At 38.5% G+C, this 16,991-nt stretch overlaps 1 pseudogene; it reads left to right on the top strand.

Annotated features, from left to right (window-relative positions):
* Positions 1-1,072: 1,072 nt before the first annotated feature.
* LOC123782972 (small ribosomal subunit protein uS12 pseudogene) lies at positions 1,073-16,725 on the top strand (annotated as a pseudogene).
* Positions 16,726-16,991: the final 266 nt, after the last annotated feature.

The following is a 16,991-nucleotide window of genomic DNA, read 5'->3' as shown; positions in this document are numbered from 1 at the left end:
TCCACACAATTGACCCCTACCTCTTAATTTAAACCTAATCTCCAAACTAGGGTACACAGGGTGATTCACTTAGGTGATAGAAGAAAACATTACAACTTCTATGGTTTATAAAATACATCATATTTCCTTCTATGTACCATATGCATACAAAGAAAAACACTGCCAGTTAAATATGAAACAGCTTTCTTGTCATTTACAAGTTCAGCTAACATGTATTACAAGAACCTTTTAGATTACCTTAAATGTAAACAGTTATTTAAAATACAAATAATGGCAATATGATTGGTTGGGACTAAGTTCATGTATATGTAGACAGTGATTTCAGCTTTCTGATGGACAAACATTAAAATGGGGAAAATATGCATTTTATGTGATACACAATGGAATATTATTCAGCCATAAAAAAGAACGAAATCTTGCCATTTGCTACAACATCGATGGGGCTAGATAATATAATGCTAAGTGAAATAAATCAGTCAGAAAAAGATAAAGACCCTATGATTTCACTCATATGTGGAATTTAAGAAACAAAACAAATGAATAAAGGGAAAAGAGAGAGAGAGAGATCATGAAACAGACTCTTAATTATCATGAACAAACTTATGGTTACAAGAGGGGAGATGGGTAGGGGTGGGGGGAGGGATTAAACAGGTGATGGGGATTAAGGAGTGCACTTGTCATAATGAGCACTGGATGATGTATGGAATTATTGAATCACTATATTGTACACCTGAAATTAATATAACACTGTATGTTAACTAATTAGCATTAAGATAAAAACTTAAAAAGCCAAAAAATAAAATAAAATGTCAATATTATGTTAATAACTGTCAAAACTAGATGATGGCTATGTGAAGGTTCATTATCCTATTCTTCCTACTTCTGAGTATGTTCAAAAATTTCCATAATAAAAAGTTTTTAAAAGTCAAAGAGAAGGGGTGCCTGTCTGGCTTAGTTAGTAGATCATGCAGCTTTTGCTCTCGGGGGTTGTAAATTTAAGCCCCACACTGGGTGTAGAGATTACTTAAAAAATAATAATAACTCTTTTGCTCAGGCCGGTGGTATGGGCAGGATGGGCAAGTGTCATGATCTTTGTACTGCCATGGACAAGATCAGAAGTGACATGATAAACAGTACAAGAAAGCCCATTTGGCAAGAAAACAGTACAAGAAAGCACAGCTGTGAAGGCCAACCCTTTTGGTGGTGCTTCCTCCAAATTCCTCTATAATTCCATACGAAGGGAATTATGCTGGAAAAAGTAGGGGTTGAAGCCAAACAGCCAAATTCTGCCATTAGGAAGTGTGTCAGGGTCCAGCTGATCAAGACTGGCAAACAACAACAACAACACACGTTTTGTACCCAACAATGGTTGTTTGAATTCTATTGAGGAAATTTATGAGATTCTGGTTGCTGAATTTGGTCACAAAGTCATGCTGTCAGTGACATTCCTGGAATTCACTTTAAGGTTGTGAAAGTAGCCAGTGTCTCTCTTTTGGCTTTATGCAAAGGCAAGAAGGAAAGACCAAGATAATAAGTGTTAATGATGAAATATGACAATAATAAATTTTCATATGCCAAAACCCACAATAATAATAATAATAATAATAATAATAATAATAATAAAAAAACAGGGTGCCTTTTTTTTAAAAGTCAAAAAAAGAAAATATACATCTTTGGGACGCCTGGGTGGTTCAGTCAGTTAAGGGTCTGACTCTTTATTTCAGCTCAGGTTATGATCTCAGGGTCTATCTATTAATAGATATTATATAGACTAAAATATTATATGTATATAATTCATAAGTAAATACACATGGGGATTGTTAAAAAAATTACTGACTGAATACATAATTTACAATGTTTGGAAACCGCTGATTTAAACCATCTCTCTATAAGTAATATTCTTTCATTGTTTCCCTCCTCTACCTTTTCTTCTTGACTGTCTTCCTGCCTCCTCTCTCTCTTCTTCCCCTGTTCTTCTCCTTCCATGTTAGTATTCCCTAGAATTCTTCATTCTTATAACTTTATCTATTCCCTGTACACTGATGACTCTCAAATCTCTGTCACAAACATAGATCCCTTCTGGGTTCTAAACTTAAGGGATTAGTAAATTTCTCCACATCCATACCATAGATATCTCAAATCCATCAAATCTAAAACAGAATCTGTCTTCTCCTTAAATCTCCCCCCTCTCCTCCTCTCTTCTTTATCACAGCAACTGGCACCATCATTTGCCAGCCACCCACTTCAGAAGCCTGGAATTTATTCTTTCAACTCCTGCTTTGCACTTCCAAATAGCTCTGAAATATGTCACCTGCTCTACTTCTCCATTGTTATTACTCTAATTTAGGTCTTGGCTGCAACGGAAAATATGTTACATTAAAAGCCAATATAAAAAAAATAAATAAAAGCCAATAGTTCCATCTACAATGTAAAATTAAAATGAAAAAATAATTTGCATCATTAGTTTATCATGCTAGAGTTACTGAGATCATCAAAATGGTCCAAGACAAAGACATCTGCTGTTAGAGGTTACACACCGGGACTCAACACAATATTGTTTTAAGTCAATAATTATCCGGGATGTGGAACTGATTTTTTTTATCCCATAATTTGGTGTCTAGTGACTTAAGTATCTGGCTGTTAGAGAAAATCCCATTACCATTTGGCAAACAATTTCCGACTGGATTGATTAGCCATGAAATGAATGCAAGTGCTTTGCACAGCTTAAATATGCACTTAATAGTTTAAATATGAGATGACATTGACAGCTTTCCAAATAGTACTAATATTCTATTAGAGTAATTCACTAACATATATCAATATAATCCTTACATATTACCATTACGATCCCATTTTTTTCTTTATACCTCCAGAATCTCCCATTTTTACCTTGACTATATCCCTAAATTCTTCATTCTGAGACTTCTCAGGGTTGAGGAGTTGCAGCAAACACAAGTTACGCCATAATGACCATTGCCGCTTTAACACTGACTTTATTCTCCTCTTCCAATATTTACAATTTAAATGGAGATGAATTTGGATGGAAACTACAAAACCCTACATGACAGTATATAATTTGAGGAGAAATGCAAAGAATCTCAATACATGGACTGACAGGCATTAAAATGAGAAGTTTCTTTAGAATAATTGGGAGGGCCTAACTGTACCATAAGTAACAATGATATCTCTAACCCTTTCAATAGCAGCTTATTATATTCTGTCTCCCTGTATGAGCTGCCTTGTCTCTTATCTCCTCTCTGTTCCCATTATTACTGTCCTCGTTAACACTCTCCCGTTTCTTGCCTGGACTTTCCTAACAGCTCGTTCAGTCTTATCAACTTGGCATTTATCCACAGCTTCCAGAGTCATCTTGTCATCTCTTCAAAATGTAAATCTGATTATATCTTTTCTGATGTTGTTTTTGGTCAAACCCTTTCAGTGGTCTTCATCACGCAGAGGATAAAGTCCAAGCTCCTGAATGTTACACAGAAAAACTTTTTTTTGGCATAGTTCTACCTGACCATCTAGTATCACCATTGGCTGCTTCTGCAGACAGACCTTGCTCCACTCCTGGGTATCCAGTTCCCAAATGTACTGTACTGTGTCTCATTACTAGAAGGCCTTCCACCCCACTCTCATTTAATAGCCTCTATCAGTGCCCAGTATCAAATGTTACCGCAGGGTCTCCTAACTCTGGAAAATCTTCATTACCTACTCACACAAAATTAACTGTTCACTCTTTTAAGCTAGTACCCTGGCATTAACATGTCTTTATTTTCCACTAAATCCTACCAAATCATAAATGCTTCTTTACATGTTTCATTTTCCATTAGGCTCGGAGCTCCTTGAAGAGAAGGACCGTATCTTGTCCATTTTTTATATCTCCAATAGTGACTTTAGTACCTAACAATTTTAATAATAAATTTCAGCTATTGCACACTAGAACTATAACAGGTGCTAATCTAAATACTTCCCTCATTTAATTCTCACTATACCTTTATGAAGTAGGTACTATTACTAGCCCCATAAGAAAAGTAAGGCACAAAGGAGGTGCTTAATAAGCGTTATTTAATGGATATTATTGCCTTTAAAAAAAAAAAACTAATGCAGTCATGTCATCCTTACTCCGAGAGTTCCCAGATATTGTTACAACTGGAAGTTGATGCCTTGGTGCAGGTAAAGTGTATGCACTGGCATGAGTACAGCTATTTGGTTTGGGAAGACATAGATTACCTGTCATTCTGAATTCCACTCCACATATACTAAGCTTCAGGATGAATTGCTTTGTTTTAGTTTTTATTTTTGTTTTCACATGTTATACTGGCTTTGTAAATCATTTTCCCCTTCTCTGATCTCATTTATACCTAACCATTATCTACAGAAGTATTAGTATTACTTATATGTTTCCTTAAAATATCAGATACAGAAATAAAGTTGCCAAACCTGGGGGATAAAATGCCTGCCTCAATACCACTAAGGGGGCAGTTCTTGCGCTAATTTAATATTTATCTGGTTTAAGTTCTTTCTCCAGCAAGTCACACTACTAAGACAGATTTGAGAGTTATCCCAGATTGTAAGAAATGGTTGTTCTGTGGAGCTATCGTTCTGCAATTCTTTAGCTGTATCACTGCCCATGAGCATATGAATGTAGATTAAGACTATTAACTGATATGGTTTGTTTCCAGAAAACATTTTCATTTTAACAACTCCAATGTGCTGAGCTCAAATGCATAAGAAATGGGCGAATTTGGGACTGGGTGTAAGGTGAGAGGCTGAGCTATTCGTAGTCCAAGGATTGATGCCAAATCACAGTTTATAACAATGACCTGCTGCCCACCGTGAAGCCTGTGAGGTAGAGAAATGTTACAAACACATCTTTAATTTCTAGACTAATTCATCAGAGACACCCACAACTCATATTGAAAATCAGAGAAGTATGAGTTCAGTAATAATCTAGTTAGTCATCCCAAGTGGAATCCACACCTCACCCAGCATGGACAAGTGAGGAAAAGAGAAAAAAGAGGAAGCAGAATAACAAGGTAGTTGAACCCAAGAATCTGGCCATCTGCTTCTTTGGAGGGAGTCACGTCTGTTATCCATATTTTTTTTAATAATATTTATTTTGTTATATTAGTCACCATACAGTACATCCCCAGTTTTTGATGCAATGTTCCATGATTCATTACTTGCATATAACACCCAATGCTCCATGCAATACGTGCCCTCCTTACTACCCATCACCAGCCTATCCCAATCCCCCGCCCCCCTGCCCTCTGAAGCCCTCAGTTTGTTTCCCAGAGTCCATAGTCTCTCGTGGTTCATTCACCCTTCTGTTTACCCCCCTTCATTCTTCCCTTCCTTCTCCTACCGATCTTCCTATTTCTTAGGTTCCATAAATGAGTGAAACCATATGATAATTGTCTTTCTCTGCTTGACTTATTTCACTTAGCATAATCTCCTCCAGTCCCGTCCATATTGCTGCAAATGTTGTGTAATCGTTACCCATATTTTATATTTAAGACATTCTGTCATTACAAAAAGCAATGGTAGAATAAGGAAATACCTACTTCCTTGGGGGAATGAGAGTAAAGCTAAGTGAAACCAGAGCACATGTGCACCCACAAAGAGTGTGAAATCTGTAAACTTTTGCTTCTATTCTTTTCAACTCTCCTGCTTCTTGCTCCTGGATCCTGTTGCCTGTTCAGTTGTTACTAACTCCATGTATGTCATATCCAGATCCCTAAGAGAGAGGATCAAATTAGCTCCATGAATCACAATAGTCCCTGTTGAGCAACCTATCACACCAGGCCTGTAGGCCTATTGACAGTGCTCTGTGCAGATCCCCTATAAAGGCTGTGCTATATTAGTGTACTTCAGTCCTAGAGTGCTTTCTCTCTCAATGACCAACACCTGCATCTCTCTGTCAAAAGGCTGCCCTCAGGCTGCATGAGGACAGTTTTTGCTGCATGCATAGAGAACAGACAGTGCCTGGAAATTTATATACATAGGCTTGGCCCTTAACCAATGATTGATGAGTATGGGAGTATAAATACTGCAGCTCCCTCACCCCTGATGGGTTTGTCTGTGATGTGATCACTTCTCTCCAATCCTCTTTGCAGAACTGTAACAGTTATCTTCTGTGGGGTTTTGCTTGACATCTACCTTCTCTGTCTTACCTTCCTTCCCTGTCCCATGTCCCCACTACTCTACTTTTTTCTGAGAACACTTCATATCTCAAGAGTCCTGCAACAGCAAGACAAATTCTAGATTTATTTGCAGATTTTCACCAGGGCACGTTCATACAAATCACCCCAGGACCTGTTTCTGGAGAACCCAACTCAGAAAAAGCTAGTTCATATTTTGCTAAGCCACCTAAATATTGGCTGTCTTTGAGGAAGGAGCTCATCTTTGATCTAATCAGCTGTGATCAGAGTTACAGGGTATGTGGAACAGAGGATCATAACCTGTGCATACCCTTTAACAGGGGCTTTGGCCATGGCCATGGCAACCTCTCTGAGTGTGAAAAGTAGCTCAGGCCAGAGTACACTCATATTCATCTAGGTAATGCCTACTAAGCATAACTATAGCAAGGTGATAACAAGTGAAGGCAACAATTGCAAACTGTGTGTTCTGTATACCCAGTGTGGAAATGATGATGTGCCATTTGCAATCAGCAGTATCTTAAAATATGAAAAGCAAAGATATAAGAAACAAACTTAGGAGTACAGTATCAATAGGGAAAAGATACTTACAGATATGCAAGTATGTGCGTGTACACACACACACACACACACACACACACACACAGGCTCCAGAAAACAACACTCTCCTCTAAGAGCAATGTGAAATTTAACTACATTTAAGAACCTTAACAGTGTTTCCTTAGTTTTCTATTAACTCATAGGGGAAGTCTGACCACCCATGGGGCAGAGACCGATTATAGCTATTTACAAGGTAGGAAGGATACACCTTCATTTATGGTTGTATTCTGTTTTTTAATTTTTGAATTGTTAGGTGTCTATCTTTCATTCTGTAAATTGTATAAAGCAACCAGGTATTTTACAGACTAAATTATTTTACTGGAAGAATAATAAAACACTAAAAAATCCCTTTGACTCAATAACTACTTAACTTAAAAATAGACATCACAATATAATGCAACACTATAAAACAGCCATACAATGAATGAAATCACAAAACATACAAGGCACCTTTGAAGGAACTGGAAATAGAAGTAACCATAAATATTCTACCCAAACTTTTTTGTGGTGACCTCACAAAACACAGTGGTCCACACTCTACCCACAAAAGGGAGGGGGAAAAACCCAGGGTCCTTTACTAAACGAACGAAGGTTTTAGTTTTTATTCTTGAATTATCATCCACTGTTGCCTGATAGGCTTCTTTTCTTTGCACTAAAAGGAATTGTACCAGAGAGTAGGAAATAAAAACCATTAAGACTTGGTGCCTGTTCCAGTGGGGATGATGAGCTCGCATATAATTATAATACAAAGGAAAATCTATCAAGCATTCTCCTTCTAGTTAATGGAATCAGGGTTGGCTTCAAGGAAGAGGACTATTTGAATTATATTTCAGAGAACAATACAATTTCCAAAAGAAGAGGCAGGGAATAGGAAGCTCCAAGGACTTATTCCTGTGATTGCTCTTTTTCACTCCCACAGGTTAAAGTAACCCCTGCAAGTCTTAGCTTCTTTCTCTTTTAGAGCTTCCCATTGAACTGTCTTTAAGAAGAGAAGCAAAAAGCTCAATTGGGTCTTTTTCTTACACAGTAAATTGGCAAACCAACTTTGGAAAATAGTACAGCATTATCTGTTAAAGTCTGATATATGCATACCTTGTGACCAAAGCAGTTCTACCCCTTGGAATATACTCAAAACAAGTGCATGCATTTGTACATCAGACTATTTGTACAGTGATCAAAGTGACTTATTTGTATTTGTCAAAAATTGGAATCATCAAGTGGATAAACAAATTGCAGTGTGCTCATACAATGGGATATATATAGCAATAAAAATGAAAAAAACACAGCTACACACCATGTGAATAAATCTTACAAGTATAGTGTTGAGCAAAAGAAATCAGATACAAAAGAATACACAGATCATGAATCCACATACATGTAGTTCAAGAATAGGCAACCCTAAGGGGTCTATTTGTAAGAGATCCAACTATAAAGTAAAGTAAGGACATTATAACCATAAAAGTACAAATAGTGACTGCCTCTAGAGAGGATGAAGGGATGTGTGATAAAAAAGGGATGCAGACAGCGTCTGTGGAAATGTTATATATTTTTTGCCTAGGTTGTGATTACATAGATGTTCACTTTGTAATTTATTATACTATACATTTATTCTTTATATGCTTTTTCATATATGTTATATTTCAAAATACAAAAAATAAAATAAAAGGGCATTTCTACCATCAACAATAAGTACCTCGCCTAAGAACCCAGCTGGCAAGTGGAGGGATGAGGACTCAAATCCACATGTCTGGTTTCAAAACCCATGATGGAAATGAGGACCGAACTATCAGGAAAGAGCAGTCCTAGCACCCAGCTGTGATCTCTACCATTTCCTACTAAAACAAAGCAAACATCTTTAGAGAAGTGTCTAATTCCAGGTCTGGGACAAGAAATGTACAGGTTGAGACTGAAACACCGTGTCATTCCAGATCATGAGGAAACTATGAAAGACTCCTATGGATGTCTCCCCTGGCCCAAGTGGAACATCAATAATTATAATAAATGAAAGGGATTGAAAAATATCAAATATGAATAAACGATAATTACAAATTAAAATCTCATTGGTCGCCTTTAGAGGATGCTATGAATGAACCACCTCCTTATACTTTCAAAACTGATCAATAAAGGGAAAAATCAAGTTTCCTATATGATCTGTAGCTCTGGGTAACCAACTAGTTGATAAGGGAAAGTTTCTCTTTAAAGAAGCATTCAGCTAATAAATGAAGAAAAAAATGATAGAATTAGAATATCTCTGTTTTCCAATTCTTAATGATCCCAGTAATGATCATCAATGGCTGATAATATCAACAAACAACGAGAAAAAATATTGCATTATGGGCTTCCTGACAGAAAAGCACAGCACATATGAAATAGAACTGTCAAGAATAAATTGAATCTGAGTTTATAAACCGTACTAATAATGTATAAGAGTTATGAGGGATAATGGAACACGTTAACACAAGAGTGATGCAATAATCAAAATCCAGACTCTGAGAAATTCTATAAACAAGTCAGCTTTTTCTCACACAATTACAAGAGAAAAAGAATGGAAAGACAATGTGTCTAGAGATTTAAAGATAAGAGAAATCTCAACCACTGTCAATGTAAAAACCTTATTTAGATTCTGATTCAAACACATTGTAAAAACAAAACAATAATATTTGTAAGATAATTGAGGAAACATGAACACCAATTAGATATTTAACAGTATTTTTTTTAATTTTATTTATTTATTTGACAGAGAGAGAGACAGCCAGCGAGAGAGGGAACACAAGCAGGGGGAGTGGGAGAGGAAGAAGCAGGCTACCAGCCGAGGAGCCTGATGCGGGGCTCGAACCCAGAACACCGATTCCGGGACCCTGGGATCACGCCCTGAGCCAAAGGCAGACGCTTAACGACTGCACCACCCAGGTGCCCCAGATATTTAACAGCATTAAGGAACTCTTGTCATTTTTTTTAGGTGAGTTAATGTACTGTGGTTATGTCTTTACAAGATCTTATCTTTTAGAGATGCATACTGACATATTTACAGATGAAATATTTGATGACTGCGATTTGCTTCAAAATAATCTGAAAGGAGTAGAGAGTGGGTCAGAGCAGAGATGAAACAGGACTGATCATGTATTGATAACTGCTGAAGAAGGTGATGGGAACGGTAAATTCATTGCACTATGTTCTCTACTCTGGGTGTGGTTTTTATATTCTATAGTAAAAAAAAATAAAATAAAATAAAATAAAATAAAATAAAATAAAATAAAATAAAATAAAATAAAATAAAATAGGGGCATCTGTGTGGCTCAGTCGGTTAAGCATCTGCCTTCAGCCCAGGTCATGATCCCAGGGTCCCGGAATTGAGCCCTACATTGGGCTCCCTGCTCAGCAGGGAGCCTGCTTCTCTCTTCTCTCCCTCTGCCCCTCCCCCTGATCATGCTCTTTCTCTCTTTCTCAAATAAATAAATAAAATCTTTTTAAAAAAATTTTTAAAAATAAAAATAAAAAGTTTAAAACATACTCAAAGTTTCTCTTCCTGTGATTCATGGAGAAGAAGAAACTAAAAAATACTAGACAGGGGAAGAATATGGTTGGGAACACAGAAGTTATGTTAAGAAAAAGCGGTCTGACTTCTCCTCCAAGGCTGAGATAAAGATGAGTTACAAGAGGAAAAATAGAGACCTGGTGAATTCACATTAGATGGCCTCTAGCCTATCAGCAAAGTAAGAGGCACATTTTGCTTCTTGCAGGAAGCCTAAAAGGAGATGGAACTGGGTTCTAGAAAGGAAAAGTTTGGACCATCTTCTTCATGGAGATATTAGTGAGTTGACAAAAGGTGAATATGGTAAAATTGGTAAATACAGTAATACCCCTCAGTACTAAATAGTGTCATAGCTCTCAGAACTAAAATTTCTTAGGATTCTCACTATTATACTTCATAAGTGTTTCTAAAAGTCAGTCATCCGGCATTCTTACCTTAACTAAGGTAAGGTATCTAACCTTACCCTTAACTAACAAGTTAGGTGGTCCTGAGTTATGAGTCAGCTTTGAAGGAGAGTCACATCACACTCTGATTTCTTCACGATCTTCTGCTAAAGTCAGGAAAATAATTGTTCTAAGGTGTAAACCTGACCATTTTCCCCGAGGAGCAAGGGCTCCTGGGCTTTGGTTATTTATCATTTGAACTGTTGTTTTCTTAGAACAGATTTTAGCAATGAATTTGGTTATTCTGAGGAAAGAACTTTCAATTACATAAGTAAAAAACGAACATTTCACCCTAATTCTCGCGTTTTTGCCAAAACATAGTGAATGCACGCCAGTAACAAAACTTAATCCTTCATCACATTTCCCACATCTAGAAAATCATCTGTACCATTAAAATTATTTCCTTATTTTCCAAGAATTCACCTTTGACAAAAATGTTTCCTAGGGAATTCCCACCATGCTTGAGGTGTTGCATTCCTACCCAAAACACATTACTGATCTTTGCAACACACTCCTACCAACTACACAAGTCTTACTACCACCAGCATCCTCTTAACCTATGACCCACCCCTGCATCATCACCTAACACCTAAGTTTCACCTCTGCCTTCCATCATAGGCTGGTAACCAGCCCTAATGTGCTTTCATTGGTGTTTTGGGAGTCTTCTTATGAATCTCAGGGGTCCACATCTAACTTCTCTTGTGCTTCTTAAACCCACAAAGGTCACTGAACCCTCTGGCCTCAGTTTCCTTGCTCATAAAGTAGGAGGGCAGATGATGGAAGTTCCCTGTGAACTCTGTAATTCCATAGTTCCTTGGTGTCTGTGCATGAGGTTAAGCTGAGTAAGTGAATGAGTCAGCCACATTGGCTCCTTTCCAGTCCCTCTGTCAATGTTCCGTAGACACACTGATGGAACATTTCCTCATCTGAGAATTCTACAGTTTAAAGTCTGCGGAGTAAGTTCAGTTTATTTTAATAAGAGTTGTTTAATTTTGTCTTTTGTTTTTTAAGTGGGTGAATTACAACCTTATATTTGCCCTTTGGGGTCTGTATCCATGATTATAGCCCTCATGAGTTTAGTTATAACCAGGAATAAATGCAGATCTTTATTATCACGGTGCTGTGGGAATTATTTAAAATTTATTCTTAGACCAAGCCCTTGTTTGGGCCTCCTAGGGCCTCCTTACTACACCTGGGACCATCTGTGGGCATCATCAGAACTGCAGTTTCAGTGCAACACACACTGGCTTTCTTTTCTTTTCTTTTCTTTTCTTTTCTTTTCTTTTCTTTTCTTTTCTCTTCTTTTCTTTTCTTTTAAGATTTTATTTATTTGTCAGAGAGAGAGAGAGAACAAGCAGGGAGAGCGGCAGGCAGAGGGAGAAGCAGGTTCTCTGCTGAGCAGGGAGCTCGATACAGGGCTCCATCCCAGGACCCTGGGATCATGACCTGCCAAAGGCAGACACTTAACCGACTGAACCACCCAGGCATCCCCACACTGGCTTTCTTTATGCCACAACTCCTCATGCAGTTGAATGTATGTATGAAATATTAATCTTGTTCACATCTTACTCAGTTTTGGATACTGTCTCAGGTTCTTTCATGTGTTAAATTAGTATCATCAAGGTCCAGTAAGGAGTATAAAATCCATGCTAGGTAGTTCAATGGAAGAAGTTTCATATAGGGAAATAACCTGCTATAGAGATGTTGAAAGACCTGTAAGTAAGTGCCAGTGAGCTTATCTAGAAAGTACCAACTACAAGAAGCTACTACTACCCCTGGGACATGAGGAATGGAGAAGGACTAGTGTTACCCAAATAGGAGCCTGGGCTACCCTGTGGGAGCTAGAGCCTTGGAGAAGGAACCACCCAAACATGCTGGAAGCACAGCATGGTTGCATGGTCAGAATTGGACCACAAAGAGTGGGGCTTCTAGGTAGGAGCAGAAGAGACACAGCCACTGCTTGGCATGCTCCCAAAGCATAGAGGAGAGAAATACCTTGGATTCTCCCCCTCCCAAACTTCCATTTCCTGCCAGTAACTCCCATTGGCTGAACCTAACCAGAAGCCAACGAGAAACGGAGGCTGAGAATGCAGAGAAGGCCCTTGAGATTCAAAGTAAGGGAGGGCAGAAAGTGGATCTAAGAGAAGACCTGAATACAAATTGGAAAAGGAAATACAAATAACCAATAAAGGTAGGAAAATATGTTCAACTGCATTAGTAATCAGAAAAACACAACCTTAAACTACAATGAGATACCATTTTGCTCCCCACCAAAAATGTTAAGATGCCGAGTATTGAGGATGTTCAGCAGCGGGAATGTTTGTACATACTGCTGGGAGTGCAAACTAGAAAGAACATTAGCATTGTCTAATAATGTTAATGCTGAACATACCTTATGCTCTAGGAATTCCTCTTCTAAAAATTATTCTCAGGAAAATCTAGCCATGTGCATCAGGAGACATGTACAACAATGTTCATGGAAGCATTGCTAAGTACAGCAAATTACCCAGCTGGAACCTACTCAAATGTCCACCAGCAAGAGAAGGGATAAAATGTGCTTTATTCTTATAATGCAACATTGCATAAAAATGAACAAACCATAGTAGACACACCAACATAGATGAATGTCACAGGCATGACTTTGAGCAAAAAAGATAAATGCCAAAAAAAAAAAAAAAACTTGAAATGATTCTACTTACGTAAAATTCAAAGACTTGCAAAGTTATATAGACTATTTAAGGAATGAATCATATATGGGGAAACTATAAATAAAAGAATGGTAACTCTGAGGAGGGGTTACCTCTGTGTGCTAACATGAAGCTCATGTTCCCCCTTCCTAATTGTGACTGGGAATAAAATAATACTAACATTCTCACACATTAATGCAAGTTTTATATTAGATTTCCATTTTGGTATCCTCACTTATCTATTGACCTTGGCCTAGTTATATCAATCTTATCTATGTTGTCTCAGTTTCCACATCTGTAAAATAAGGTTAATAATATTTCATACATAGGTTGATTATCAGATACAAGAGCACACCGGAAATGTTCAGCACAATGGCCTGGCACCTGGCGGGTGGCAGATGTCTGTTATTTTGTTTACATCATTGCCTCAGCCATGTGGTGTCCTCCCTACCACCTCTATCTACTGACTGTTACTCATCCAAGGACATTCAATCTAGTGCTTGAAAACCCTCCCATCCATCCACCTCAGCTGATTTCTCCATTTTTAAATGCCTAGACCTCCTGTTGCCCTCACCAGGCATTTACTATGTATTTATTCATTCATTCATCCTTTATGAGGTACTTACTGTGTATTTATTCACTCATGCATCCAGCAAATCAAGGTCCAGGTACTGGAAACATAGAAGTGCCTAAACAGACACTGCCTTCATGGGTCCTGCAACCTGGAAAGGGAGATAGACATTCCGCAAGTGAGTGAGTGCATAATTGTTTAATCCAGCTATGCTAAGTGCTATCAAGACAAAGTGTGGGATGCATTGAGAACATATCACAGAGAAAGTTGACCTAGACTGCAGAGTCAAGAAAGATTTCTTTGAGGAAGTGACATTCATGGTGAGACTTGAAGGATACACTGTTTTCTACTGTCACCACAGGCAATAAATACTTATTTAAGACATATAACCTAGGTAGAGTATCAGTACACATGTAACTACAGAAAAAGTGCAGTTTCTCCCCTTATCCATTGGAAATATGTTCCAAGACCCCCAACAGATGCCTGAAACCAAGGATGGGACCAACCACTATATACACTATATTTTTCCTATACATAACCATGATAAAGCTTAATTTATAAATTAGGTATGATAAGAGATTAACAACAGTAACTAGTAATAAAAAATGAACAATATAACAATATACTGCAATAAAAGTTATATGAATGTGGTCTTTATTCTTCTCTCTCTTTCAAGATATTGTACTATACTCATCCTCCTAGTGAGGATGGGAGATTATAAGATGCTTACATTATGAGATGAAATGAGCTGAATGATGTAGTCGCACAGTTCTAGGTTATTATTGACCTTCTGACCACACATCAGAAGAAGGATCATCTGCACTTTGGTTCACTGAGGGTAATTCAAATCACAGAAAGCAAAACCGCAAGTAAAGGGCAACTACTCAAGCAGCAGGAGGCATACGTGTTAAATGCCAAGTGAACACAATGTACAACATTATCCAGATGTCTGGAAACCCCAGAAGTGTTAGGGTTCTTCTTACAGACATTTTACATAAAATGTGAGATTTGAGCAGAGCCTTAACTGAAGAGTAGGACTAAGACAAGAGAGTGGGAAAAGAGGCATTCTAGATTGGAGAAAATATGGATATATGGGCAGAGATAGGAAAAGGCAAGACAGTTTCAGACAGGTTGCTTGAACCAGGGAGTGACATGGGATGGTAATTATAAGTAAAAATTCAGATTGTAGAGGGGCTTGCTTTATCCTACATAAGTTTTCTTTTTGTATTATGGGCGTCTTTGAGACTCTCATGAAAGCCCTGGACCTCTTGTCTTTCTCGAAAAAAAAATTTTAAGTGTATTCATAAAACTGTATATAATTTCAGGGGTTCACAATCCCCCTGAACTCCCAGTTAGCACTGAAAGGATGTGAGTAGAAGAAAGGTGACATGTTCCAAACAGTGTTTAAGATTCCTTTGCCTGAGAGGGAAATCATTGGCAGGAAGGTAAATTGAGAAATTACTGCAACACAATGCAAACAGGAGCTCTCATGGGCCTACACTAAGGTGGTGGCTCTAGGAATTTATTAATTAAGTAAAATCATATTTATTGAGAGCTTACTCTGGGTCAGGCTTGGTGCTCACTGTAGGAAGGTAATAATGAGAGGGTAAGACCCCCGCCCTCAGCTAGCTCCAAGCTAGGAGCTTGGATCAGAAAGGCAAGCAGCCACAAATGCAGAGGGAATCAGAGCAGTAGCAGACTGTCTTAGAACTGTCCACTGGCCAGTTCTAGAGAATCAAATCAATGTCTTTGACATCATATTCAAAGCACTTTACAAAACAGCCACAACTCACCTCTCTGTTGTCATTTTCATTAAGGCCTCCATCACAACTACCTTCAACACACACACATGCACACACATGTACCCAGCAGGGTGGCCGTACTGGACTGACCTCTTCTGACACTGCTTTGCATTTTCCTGCCTTTCTGTCACTATTTTTCTCCAAGCAGCTGTGCATGGTCAAATTCCTACCCACTACCCAAGGCCCAGTTTAGGTTTTGTCTTCCTTAAAGCTTTGTCCAGTCTCCCCATTCATTCTGCCCTGAGTTAAACTGTGTGTGCCTCAGTCTCCCCCAGTACTCTGTAAGCTTGAGCAGGCAGGGATGTTGTTTTTTGTTTGTTTGTTTGTTTTTTTATCTTATCCTGGGAGGTACCCAGCCCTATAATGGCAAGTGCTTAATATATCTACTGAACTAAAAGGCCCAGGTAGGGACAGACCAGACCCAAGGTAGATTTAGGAGCCATCAGTGAAGCCTTGGTGGTTGGAATTAGGAAAGGCAATCTAGATGTTGCTCTTCTCGTGAAAGAATTCACTCTTGGGGGACAGCAATGCAGGTGATTCTGGGTATACACCATCTGCTTTTATGAGGTTTAAAATTATAGGACATTCACACTCAGGCAACTTAGGTCAGCCTATTTATAATGATTGCAGATTCCACAGGGAGAGGATAAATATTACTCTCACATTGCTGGTTTGGGATGCAGACTTCCACATTTCTACTGGATTATTATTAGTAGTAGTATTTAATTGTTAAGAAAAGAGCTTACGTGCAAAGTTCAGATGGTTATAAGGCCTAAATCGCTGGAAGTATTGATTGTAGGGTCACTCAACTCTTGCTTTTAATTCTTTAACAATTGCGGGTGAAACTGCAGCTTGCCGTTACCCCGCCTTTGTTTGCGCTATCCAAATACACAAGACGCAACCAAGGACACCTGAATTCTTTGGCTTGACCGCAGCAGCAACCCTACCGGCGCAGACTTCCGCCTTTGGGGTTCGAGAGGATGTGGGTGCCTTTCCAACCCAGCCGGGCAATGAAAAAGTCCTCCCACGCTGAGGTGCGCTACACAGAGAACAAGGTCCTAGACAGACCCAACCCCCACCACCACCAGGGTGTTGCCAAGTCCCAGCAAGTGCCGCGTCTCCTCAACTTTACTGAAGAAAAGGCGGGAGCCGGACCCCCAAGCCCGGTAGTTTGTGCAACACTCAGCTCTCTCGC

The sequence above is a fragment of the Ursus americanus genome, chromosome 1, assembly GCF_024610735.1.
Source record: "Ursus americanus isolate L20-20 chromosome 1, mUrsAme1.1.p, whole genome shotgun sequence".
Taxonomy (NCBI): Eukaryota; Metazoa; Chordata; class Mammalia; order Carnivora; family Ursidae; genus Ursus; species Ursus americanus.
This window is presented reverse-complemented; position numbering and strand designations above follow the sequence as displayed.